This window comes from Mauremys mutica, unplaced genomic scaffold, assembly GCF_020497125.1.
Source record: "Mauremys mutica isolate MM-2020 ecotype Southern unplaced genomic scaffold, ASM2049712v1 Super-Scaffold_100186, whole genome shotgun sequence".
In the NCBI taxonomy this organism is placed as follows: Eukaryota; Metazoa; Chordata; order Testudines; family Geoemydidae; genus Mauremys; species Mauremys mutica.
In genome coordinates this window covers 253,691-265,292 of record NW_025423282.1, presented here as the reverse complement: position 1 = coordinate 265,292, position 11,602 = coordinate 253,691, and the positions used below count along the sequence as shown (strand labels likewise).

The window sequence follows — 11,602 nt, the reverse complement described above, 5'->3', positions numbered from 1 at the left end:
TCTCCTGGGTATTTGAAATCCCCATGCTTATACTTACTTACTTCTTCCTTCCACTACATCCTCAAAATTTCCCAACCTGTTTTCCAATCTCTCTGTCTGTTGCCTGCCCGCTTGGGCCCGATCCTGCTTTTCTCGCTGAACCGTCCCTTCCATGGGCACTAGCTTGTTCCAATATCAGTTTAGCTAGGAGGGTGGGCTTCTCAACTAGCCCCCACCCTTCCTGGTCTCTTCTCTTAAACATTCTTACTAACAAGGCTATTCGAATCCTCCCTCATGAGGCTTGCCACCTGGGCAAAAACGCATGACCATTGGGTAAAGGCCATTTACTTAACATATTATCCAAACCACTTTAGGGGGTTTATCCAGAGACCCACCCATTTGTCTGCTGACACTTAAACAGAAAAGAAAATTACACAGAGAGCAGAGAGAATTACAGTGTAAGCCAGATTTTCCTACTTCTATTACATTGTCCGTTACAGGGGACGGGACAGAAGGATCTCAATACAACCTCAGAGCTTCATCGCACACATGGCTTCCACTCTGAGGAATTATGAACGAGAAGTTCAGTTCTGCCCACACACCTAACGCCCAAATGAACAGAGCAGAAACACAACAGTAACCGGTTAAACAGAACAGAACCAGAACCAGATAGTGCACCAAAACCAGATAGTGTTTCCTTATTCTATTAGGGCTCACCATTAATCATGCAATTCTTAACATATAACACCAATAGTACCAAACAAAGCAAACATAAAATAACAAGGGTAAAACAGATAGATGGTGTAAATTCTGCAGGGCTCCCCCATTCTTAATTGCTCACCAAACTGTGACAAATATCTGTTACCAATTTATCGCTCATGTCAGGTGATCAGGCTGACACTGCAGGAGGTTGGGAGAAGAAAACACACCATATAACCAAATCTGAAAGCTTCATTAAAAATAATAAAACAACAATGGAGAGTGTTGGGAACGCTCCCACATCACTCGGGAAAAATATGAATGCTCCAAGCCTTAAGCCACTTTAATACTCACACATGTCCAGACTGGCCACGTCTGTGTATAACGGTCAGAGAAGGGGGAATAGGTGGACGGGAGATTATCCTGTATACAGCTTGTTCAGAATTTCCAACATACTTCTGCTCTTGGGATGGCTGTTCTTTTACACCCTGGAATTTCCTGCGGTGTTTCTTTCAGAGATTCCAGTCCAGGTCAGCTGCCTGTCCAGCTTCGGGGTTGCAAAGACTGTTGGATCTCACTGAACAGTTAAGCTTTGCAAATGTAATTTCAGTTCTGTAACTTATATTGCTTTTGGTTTGCCTCTGTCTCTATTTTTCCACAATCAGCTGGGGCTGAAAGCAGTTTTTCTTTGCACTTAGCATAGTCTGTGCTGATTCTTGACCTTGAACACAAAACAACTTCTCTTTATCTCTGGGCTAAGCTGAATTTCAAATTAACCCGTTCCTAGACAAATTGCTCACACTGTGTCAGAGGCTTTTCTTTGGTGATTAAAAGCTCCTCTGAGATGTATGATCTTATCTAGATTGAAGGTACCTTCTAATGGGCATTGTTTAGATGGATCTTCATGCGTGTGAAGATTCCAATTCTCTAAATACCTACAGGTTTTAGGACCATAATGTACGTACATGTAATATGCTGGGGTACCCTTAGGGGGTGAGGTGGAATGTTTAGACTGTCCCTTACCCATTTTCCACTTACACACACAGAGAGGGTGCCCTGTCCGCGCTAGCGGCTCAGAAACTAAGGATCTCTCCCTACAGGGTACTCACACGGGAGAGACTAACGAGGATGACCACGACTCTCCTACACCTCCCTTCAGCAAAGAGCATCGGCTAGTCTCTGGGAGACGGCACCGCTTACTCTGATTGCATCCAGTGAGATGATCAGACTGTCAGTAGCCCACATGGAAAGGAAAGGGGAGGGAAGATGGGTTCACACACCCCTAGACCCAGGCAGATGCCTCGCCGGACTATGCCAGGCCGAGTCATCCCACCGTGGGTCGGATCTCCTAAAGATCCACTAGTTACCGGGCTTGCGTTAGAGTAGTCCTGGTCATGAGCTTTCGCTTCACAGGGTACTCTGGGCGTCTTCCGGTAACAGTCACTCACGCTGGTGTACACACACACACACACACCAAGGCCTCTTTTTTTTTCCTCTTTTTTTTTTTTTTTTTTTTAACCACGATGCATCTTTACCTGGTCCGGACCCAATACCATGAGGCGGTATGACAACCCCTCTTGAGGCGGTAAAAACCCCTCAGCACCGGTGCATTCTAATGCATTTACCTTATGCATTTACCTTATGCATTTCTTTGTTGGCCAACTCAGCAGTTCCCAATACTGCCATAGACTAACCTTGTTGGGGCCTTTCCCCAATACTACTCTGCATCTGATCTTGCTGCACAGTCAATAAGTTCAGATGGCGTGAGCCCAACAGAGACAGACGTCCCCACGGACAGTCCTCCTCCGATACCCCAATAGAGATTTCGAAAGGTCTCATACCTCTCATGTGGCGCCATGGGGTTCGAAGGGGAATGATCCGTAGTAGCTGTCTGTGGGTCTGTGGGAGTTGCCATCCCGGACGAGCCCCCAAATTGTCAGAGAAAAACTCAGTTCTCGCTTTAGCATTTTGGGTGCAGCAAAATCAAATACTTTATTATTTCTCCAGTAATTACAATGGAGGGAGAGAGTGCCCTAGGACACAGGGTCGCCCCAGTCCCGGACAGGTCTCTCAACTGGTAAACAATTACAGCAAGCATTTATACCTTTGTTACAAACAATAACTAGCAATAATACAGACGATAATGAGCAACAACTTCATTTTGTTTATACATAAGCCATCCTGCTATCTTATTTTTCTCACTCCTAAAAGAGACCAGTCTGCATATTTGGTTTATCAGTTACAAGGTCGTAATAACTTTTTACATAGTTCTTTCCCTCTGCCTCACACTATTCTTGCTTCTAGAAGTCTCACGTCATTAGGGTTACAGCTGGGCTAACTCTTGCTAACTGACTGACATGCATTAAGATCCCCTTCAAATCCTTGTTAATTCTTTCCCTGCTTCCACACCCCTCAACTGCAGATGTGTCCTGAGGACTGGCATGACCTGGCAACAGCTGATCTACATGTCTCCGCCAGGTAAGATTCTCTGCAGTTCGGACTGTGTAGGAAACAGGTCCTGTTTGAGTGATGATTGTGGCAGGGACCCATGTAGCTCTGGAAGTATAATTCTGAGCCAAAACTGGCTGTCCCGGGCTAAAGGTTCGCTCTTTTGCTCTGGGTGCTCGTCTGATAACTTGATTTTGCTGCTGATGTTGCACAATTTGTCAGGGTTCAGAAGGTTTCAGCAGATCAAAGCAAGTGCGCAGCTGTCGTCCCATCATTAGAAAGGCCAGAGATGCGTGGGTCGTAGCATGAGGTGTGTTTCTGTAGGAAAGTAAGAAGGTATCCAGACGCTTTTGAATGGAGTGTTGTCCCCTTGCTGATTTCAAAGCGTGTTTCATTGTCTGCACAAATCTTTCAGCTAATCCGTTGGTGGATGGATGATATGGTGCTGACGTGATGTGGTGTATCCCGTTTGCCTTCATAAAATTTTGAAACTCCCAAGAGACGAACTGCGGTCCGTTGTCGCTCACAAGTTGTTCTGGCAGACCAAAACGACTAAAGAGTCCTCGTAGTTTTTGGATAGTACTCTCTGCAGTAGTGGACTGCATTATAGAGACTTCTGGCCATTTAGAATGGGCATCTACTGCCACCAAGAACATGCTTCCTTCAAGGGGGCCAGCGAAGTCAACGTGAATACGTTGCCACGGGTTTTCAGGCCAGTCCCATGGGTGTAGGGGTGCCCACTGGGGTGCATTCCTCACACCCTGACATGACATACAAACTTTTGCCTTCTTTTCAATAGCACTGTCCAATCCAGGCCACCAAAAATAGCTTTGTGCAATTTCCTTCATGCGCACTATTCCACAGTGACCAGAATGTAGCTGTTCTAACATCTGTGATCTCAGTGGTGGTGGAATAATGACACGTCTCCCCCACAACAAACAACCAGATTGGACCGATAACTCCGTCCTCCTGGACATGTATGTAACAAGGTCGGGTGAGACAGGAGAGGTTTGTCGAGATTTTCCATGCATCACCAGGTCCATAACTTGGGACAATGCTGGGTCAACGCGAGTTGCCTTCTTTATCTGAGTAGCAGTGATGGGTGTATTCTCTACCTGTTCAAAGTAGAAGATTTCCTTTTGGGCACTACCTTGATGTTTGACCGGCAAAGGCAACCTTGAGAGGCCATCTGCATTGCCGTGCAGAGTGGATTTCCAATATTTGATGTCATATGTGTGTGCTGAAAGTAACAATGCCCAACGTTGCATACGACTAGCAGCTAATGGGGGAATGCCTGTGTAGGGTCCAAAAATTGATGTCAGAGGTTGATGGTCTGTGAGAAGAGTAAACTTTCGCCCAAACAGGTACTGATGAAACTTCCGAATTCCAAAAACAATTCCTAATGCCTCACGTTCGATTTGGGCATAGTTAGTTTCTGCTTTGCTTAGCGTGCGTGAAGCAAAAGCAATAGGTCTCTCTTCTCCCGAAGGCATAATGTGTGACACGACTGCTCCCACTCCATAAGGGGAGGCATCACAGGCCAATTGTAGGGGTAAGGATGGATCAAAGTGCGTTAGAACTTCAGAATTTAGCAATGCATCCTTAGCTTTGTTAAATGCAACATCACAGGCTTCAGTCCACTTCCAGGCCTTGTTCTGCTCAAGGAGCTCATGAAGTGGTTTTAACAGTGTGGCTAACTGTGAGATGAACTTTCCATAATAGTTCAGTAGTCCTAGAAATGAGCGCAGCTGGCTTACATTTCGAGATGGGGGAGCCTCCACAATAGCTTTAACTTTTGCAGGGGCCTTATGAAGACTTGCAGAATCGATGATGTGTCCCAAATATTCAACAGAAGGCTTGAAGAATTCACACTTGTCTTTGCGAACTCGTAGGCCATACTCTTCCAGTCTTTGTAGGGTAGCCTCTAAATTCTTTAAGTGATCCTCTTCATTTCTTCCATTGACCAGGATATCATCCAGATAGCACTGAACTCCTGACAAGCCACACAAGATCTGGTCCATAGCCCTCTGGAACAGGGCGGGAGCAGATGTTATTCCGAAGGGTAGGCGACAGTATCGATAAAGCCCCTTATGAGTCACAATAGTCAACAGCTCTTGGGACTTTTCATCGACGTGCATCTGTAAATATGCTTGACTCAGATCAATCTTACTGAACTTTTGTCCCCCAGCCAAGCCTGCGAAGAGGTCATTGATGCGGGGAAGCGGGTATTGCTCTGCACACAACACTGGGTTGACAGTGACTTTAAAATCACCGCAAATCCGGAGAGAGACATCTTTCTTCACTATTGGAACGATAGGAGTGGCCCATGAGCTATGGGTAACTGGTATTAGGACTCCACTGGTGACCAGGTGCTCCAGGTCCGCTTCAACTTTCGGCCTGATGGCATATGGCACAGTTCGGGCTTTCAGATATTTTGGTGGACTGTCAGGTTTAATGTTCAATGTCACAGTGATTCCCTTCATACTTCCCAAATCATCTCCAAAAACAGCAGCATATTTCCTTAGTATAGGGGTTAGACTGGTTTCTTCTTTAGTCATCCGGTGCACATCTGCCCAGTTCAGTTGAATCTTCCCAAGCCAAGACCTACCCATTAAGGCTGGGTAGTTACCTCTCACCACAAACAGTGGCAATTTAGCAGCCTGTCCATTGAGCTCCACCTTAACATCAATAGTGCCCAACATGGGCACAGCTTCTCCCGTATACGTCTTCAGAACAGTTTTTGTTGCCTTAAGCGGAAGATGCTGTAGCTTTTCTTTATACACAGTCTTGGAGACCAGCGAGACGGCTGCACCGGTGTCCAGTTCCATGCGTATAGGTTTGCCATCGAACAACGGCGTTACCCAGTATTCATGTGAGCCCATTGCCAAAGACAAAACATGCAGTGGCACTTCCTCTTGCGATGAGGTGTCACTTTGATCATCCTGGGTCTGCTCTAGGGTATGCAGGGTTCCTCTTTTTGTCAGCCAGACCACAGGCCTCTTTTTCTTTTGTTTACAGGCACACTCAATGTGTCCCTTTTTGCCACAGTGTCGACACACCAGGTCCTTACACCAGCATTCTGATGCCTGGTGACCCGGCTTACCACAGCGGTAACATTCTTGACTCTGCACAGTTTTGTGGGTCGGTTCTTGTGACACTTTTTGCACCCTAGGGGATGCACCGATGTATTGCGCCTCCCTTGTAGCCAGTCCCATGGAGAGAGCAATATCAACAGCCTTCTGTAAGGTAAGCTGAGCCTCTGTCAGTAGGCGCTTCCATATAGCTTCACTGTAGAGGCCACACACTAACCTGTCACACAGGGCATCATTTAATATTTCTTTAAATTCACAGTGTTCTGCTAGCTTTTTTAAAATGGCTACAAATTGTACAACTGTTTCATCTGAGGAATGTATGGAGGAATTAGTCTTGCACAAGAGAACGATGCATCTTACATATTATATCAGTTTGCTTGTAATGGTAACCTACTTCATCACTTAAGCAGGAGAATGGTTGGGTTCTAGTCCATTTGAGGAAAGTAATTACTGTTGAAATAGGCCACTTTTCTCAGTCCTGAATAAAACATATCAGCCAGGTGTGTTCTCCAATAGTAACTACTGATTTGTAATAGTTGCTCTTTCTCTGTTTAATTTTGTTCAGTATAGTTTTGAAGAGTTAGACGGTGGGACAGTGCTCAGTGTTGGCCTGTTCTGCTGTATACGATTGTATTTGTGAGTCTTGGTTCATGGAAGTTCCCTGGTAGAAGTTGTGTTTGACTTGTACTAAATAAAGAAAAACACATCTAATCTATGGAAATGAATCTTCTTTTCTGACCAAAACCCCTCCCTAATGTCCCTGCATAGTAGATTATGAGGCTTGTGTTAAGAAATCCACATAGGTTTTTCTATGGGACATAGGAGACAGTTGGACTGAACATATTCCCCAAAATCCCTGCTTTGAGTCAGTAGTGAAATCAAGCAGAAATTTGTTCTACTGCCAAAAAGCCAGTGTAGTGCAACCCTACTTCTGTTGCTTTTCAGATCATAGTCCAATGAGGTGTTGCTGCACAAACTGATACTCTTCCATGTCATACTCATTGAAGACTGTTGTTTGCGTGTGACACAGGTGCTCTCTCTTACACTTAGGTCCCTGTGCTGGGGGGTTTCAGAAAGGCTTAATGTGGGCTTGAGAGACCAGTTAACCCACCTGGTTGAACCTGGAGGGTAAGCAAGGCCTAATGAGAAATGAAGCCCAGCTGGGGAGGAGCTGGGGAGCGCTATAAAGAGAGGCAGCCTGAAGCAGAAAGAGGTTGCAGGGGGAAAGGGAAGAACTCTGCAGTCTCTCTGGGTAATGAGAGGGGAAAGACCGGCAGGAATAAGAAAGCTCCTGCAGGGTAAGGCAGAAGATCAGGGGGTGCTACCTGACAGAGACAGGATTGGAGCAAGCTCCTGTAGCTGATCCTGACACAAGGACAAGAACTGGACCTCTGGGGAGAAACCCTGGGTGATGCTGCTCATTAGAAGGAGCCCAGAAAGGGGTAGCGGAAAAGGCTTGAGGGAAGGCTATCGTAAGTAGTAGTCCGGGGAGGCAGTGGCAAGGTGTCTCACAGAGCAGACCTTGGAAGCCAGTGCAAGGTGAGGGCTTTTGTTCCCCCACTAGCCCTTTGGAAGATGGTGTTGAGCTCCCTCATTTAAAGGGATACGGGCAACTTAATGTCTACGAGATGGGTGTAAGCATCATGGGGTGAAGAGTTGGGGTCAAGGATCAGATGTAATGACATTCTGTCCACGCAGGAGAGGTGGGAAAAAATGTGACCTGGTGAGAGAGCCAAGTAGTGAGAAGAGGCAGGCCACCAAGGGATCCGGAGCAACTGTTAGGGGGGCCGAGGGGGGGGGAGCAGCTAAAGAGCAGTCCATTCTTTTACTGCCCCAAATGTGTGTCATTGGGAAGGTGACTTTCCATAATTGTGTTGGGGTTTGGATTTGACATGGCCTTGATGTTATGAGGTATGTATTGTTTCCATAAAGGCAAGAAAAATACAGGTTGTTTTAATTAATTAAATTTCTCCTTTTTAATTAAGTTCATTTTTAACCTTATTTACACTGTGTATACCTGTTCCCTGCCTGGGTGGTGCCACCAATTTTGAAATAATTTTATACCTTCTCTGTTGGTCCATTTTTCTAAAGCTTTGAGCGTGCATTGGTTATTGATGGGCTGACGCAGCCCAACATCACAACTGCAATGAATACTAGCTAGGGTCTGTCCCCTTGGGAGAATTGTCAGGAAGGTGCCCTGTGTAAAATTCTCTGGAAAATAGTTTCCTCTTCACCATCTTCAGGGAAATGTGCTTTCCACCATTAGGGGTTTTTTAAATACCTTAATTTCTTTTGCTCTGAATTTAGCTGCTGCTAATTGAAGGTTAGTAATTGCTGAAAGTAGACTTCCCACCAATAGGACATGCTATGCTACTGATCCCTATTTGGACAAAGGAGCTTAACTTCTTTTTTTTAATTGGCTGAATTTTTGCAATGTTATCCTTATTCCTCTCTTCCCCCACCCCCCACCTCAGTGCCATATAGTACAAACAATGGAAAGTGCACTTTGAAAAGTTTGTCAAATTCTATAAGGATAGGCATGGTGTAAGCGGGTATTAGAGAACATGTCCTAGGATTAATTCAGTATGAAGTTCAGAGTTGTTTATAGTTAAACTAGATACATTTTGATTCTCTAGAATTATTTCAAAACTTCTAGGTCCTTTGGTGGGTAGGAGGTTGTAACTAAGCCTTACCAGTTTATAATAGTAAAGACTTGATTTTCAGGTTTTTAAAGCTGAGATTTTAAAATAATGGGGCAGTGGTTGTCTTTAAATCCCCTACTCGGATTAGAAAAGCTTAACTTTAAATTCTAAACCACAGAAGTGAGTTAATTTTTTTTAATTTGTATCTGTTTTGTTGATTTATGGAAAACTCTTGAAGAATAATTACTCAGACTCCTAGCAGGATAAGATAGTACATCACTTCAGTACCTCTGCAACATCTTGCTTAGATTATAGGATTATTCTGCTTGAAAAAGGAAGATTAATGTTGTGGCACCTTTTCTGGCTCTTTTAATGAAGATGAGTAGAGATTCAGATTTTATCAACTCTAGCTCTAAAGAGAGTTGCTACTGTCAGTTCCTTCTCTGCTCAACTTGTCCAGTCTTTGGACTGACGCTGTGGAAGTAGCTGCTCTGGTGCAAGAAATCATGTTAATATTTAGATCTCAAATCTTTAGTAGCTCAGAACAGTAAGGTGGCATCACAAAGAAGCATGGCTGTGGTTTGCCAGCTCTTAATCATTTTGGGTGTCCAAGTCCCCTACCAGCTTTGAAAATCAACAGTTCAATCTTATTACTTGAAACTTAGACACCCCAACTTGAAGTCTAGACACTCTCTTTTTATACATAATTTTGTGTATATGTTCCTGGTTCTTCTTCGAGTGATTGCTCAGGTGTATTCCTCAATAGGTGTGCGTGCTCGCCACGTGCACCGGTGCCGGAAGTTTTTCCCCTAGCAGTACCTGTAAGGGAGCGCCCCAGCGACCCCTGGAGTTGCGCCTCCATGGCGCAGTATAAGGGGCGCTGCAAGCTCCCCCCACCCTCAGTTCCTTCTTGCACCCGGTGAAGGTGCTTCGGAACTGCCCTACTCCAGCTTTGCTGTAGCTCGTCCCCAGAACTGCTTGTTCGTTCAGTGTATGTACCGTTAGTTAGTTAGTTTAGTTAGGCTAGGGCCGGGCCCTGGGTTTCAAGTCATGTGACACTTGTAGGCTATCTGTGCCACTGAGTGATCCGCACACAGACTGTCTGCACTGTTTGGAGGAAACCCATCTCAGTGGTCGCTGCAAGATTTGCAAGTCATTTAAGCCTCGGACCAAGAGAGAAAGGGACATTAAGCTCCGGGCTATCCTGATGGAGTCGGCGCTGACCCTGGCTCCGGCGGGCCGCTCCGAGTCGGCGCCGGGAACCGTGATGTCGGTGCGTGGTGACCCTTCGGCGCCATTGACTAGTTGGCACCGCTCCCCGTCCACAGGGCACGCCAAGAAGGCTAGGAAAAGGCTGCCTTCGCCCCGGCACCGGAGTAAACCCGGGACAGAGGCTAGTCCTCGGGCAGTCCTTGGGCAGTCCTCGATCCTCTAGGCCTCTGACTCAAGTCGAGCAGAGTAGCCCAGCCCATTTGGAGCAGGCCTCCCCAGATGTCCTCCATGCTGGAGGCCCCGCAGGCAGCCCAGGATGTTATGTCCATGCTGGTACCAGGAGCACCGCTGATGTCGGCCCTGTGCTCTAGAGGCAAGTCGCCGCTGGGATCTCCGCAGTTGCTCCGGGCTCGGTACCGGTCTCGGTCAAGGGAATGTTCCTGACACCGTTCGCCTCCCAATGACCGTTCAGGGCAAAGTCCTCGTGAATTGCTCTCGACGCCTACCAGGCTGTCTGGTTGGGTTCCATCTGACCAAGACTCTGGGCACCGCTCTGCCTCGAGGAGCGAACACCGTCGTGACCAAGGCAGACATCACCAAAAGTCCTCATCTCGGTGGGGTTATCACAGCCAGTCATGGCACGGATGTCAATGTCATTCCCGTTTGGTGTCCTGCTCCAGGGCCCTGCCAAGGCACCACCTCCGCAGGCCTGGGCGTCGATCAACAGCGTCTTGCCGTTGTGGGTCCACCTGCCAGAGCCGATCACGGAGCACCTGTTAGGCAGTACCAGTCCTCCATGTCAGGGTCGCGGTCCCGTGGTCAGCATCGCTCCTGGCGCTGCCGCTCCTCCCAGTCCGGGGACAGTGGCAGGTAGTATGTCAGCCCAGCCTCCCTTTATAGTCATCCATCAATAGGTTGGGTCAGGTGCACCAGGCCCTGTGGCCAGCCCAATGGTACCAGTGGGCACTGTGGCCCCCAAGACAGCCCCTGGTGGGGGCTCGCTCGGTGGCTGGAGCCTCAGAAGGACCATCGGCCACCCTCTCCAGACCTCAGAGGAAGGGGTCGGTGGGATGTACATCCTCAGTGCCATGCCCGGAGACCGACCACATGGTGGACCCTCCAGTGCCGGTGGACACAGAAAGTACCATGCTGGCCTCCTCACCCTCCCTGGATGAGGCGATTACGGTTCTGCCTCCCTCCCTGCAGGAGGACTTTAGGGCCCACCAAGAACTCTTAAAAAGGGTGGCATCAAGCCTTCACCTCCAAGCAGAGGAGATGGAGGAGCCCTCGGACTCCCTGTTTAATGTGCTGTCCTCCTCGGCACTGGACAGGGTGGCCTTGCCTCTCCATGAAGGGGTGGCAAAAATTTCAAATGCCCTGTGGCAAACACCGACCTCACTGGCCCCCATCTCTGAGAGTGGAACGCAAGTATTTTGTACCTGCCAAGGGGCATGGATACTTATACACCCACCCTGCTCCTAACTCCCTGGTGGTCGAGTCGGTCAACCACAGGGAGCGGCAGGGCCAGCC

The 11,602-nt window shown here is 47.4% G+C and overlaps 1 pseudogene; it reads right to left on the bottom strand.

The window, feature by feature from the left end:
* Positions 1-255: 255 nt before the first annotated feature.
* LOC123359745 overlaps positions 256-11,602 on the bottom strand; it is a 57,971-nt pseudogene continuing 46,624 nt past the window's right edge.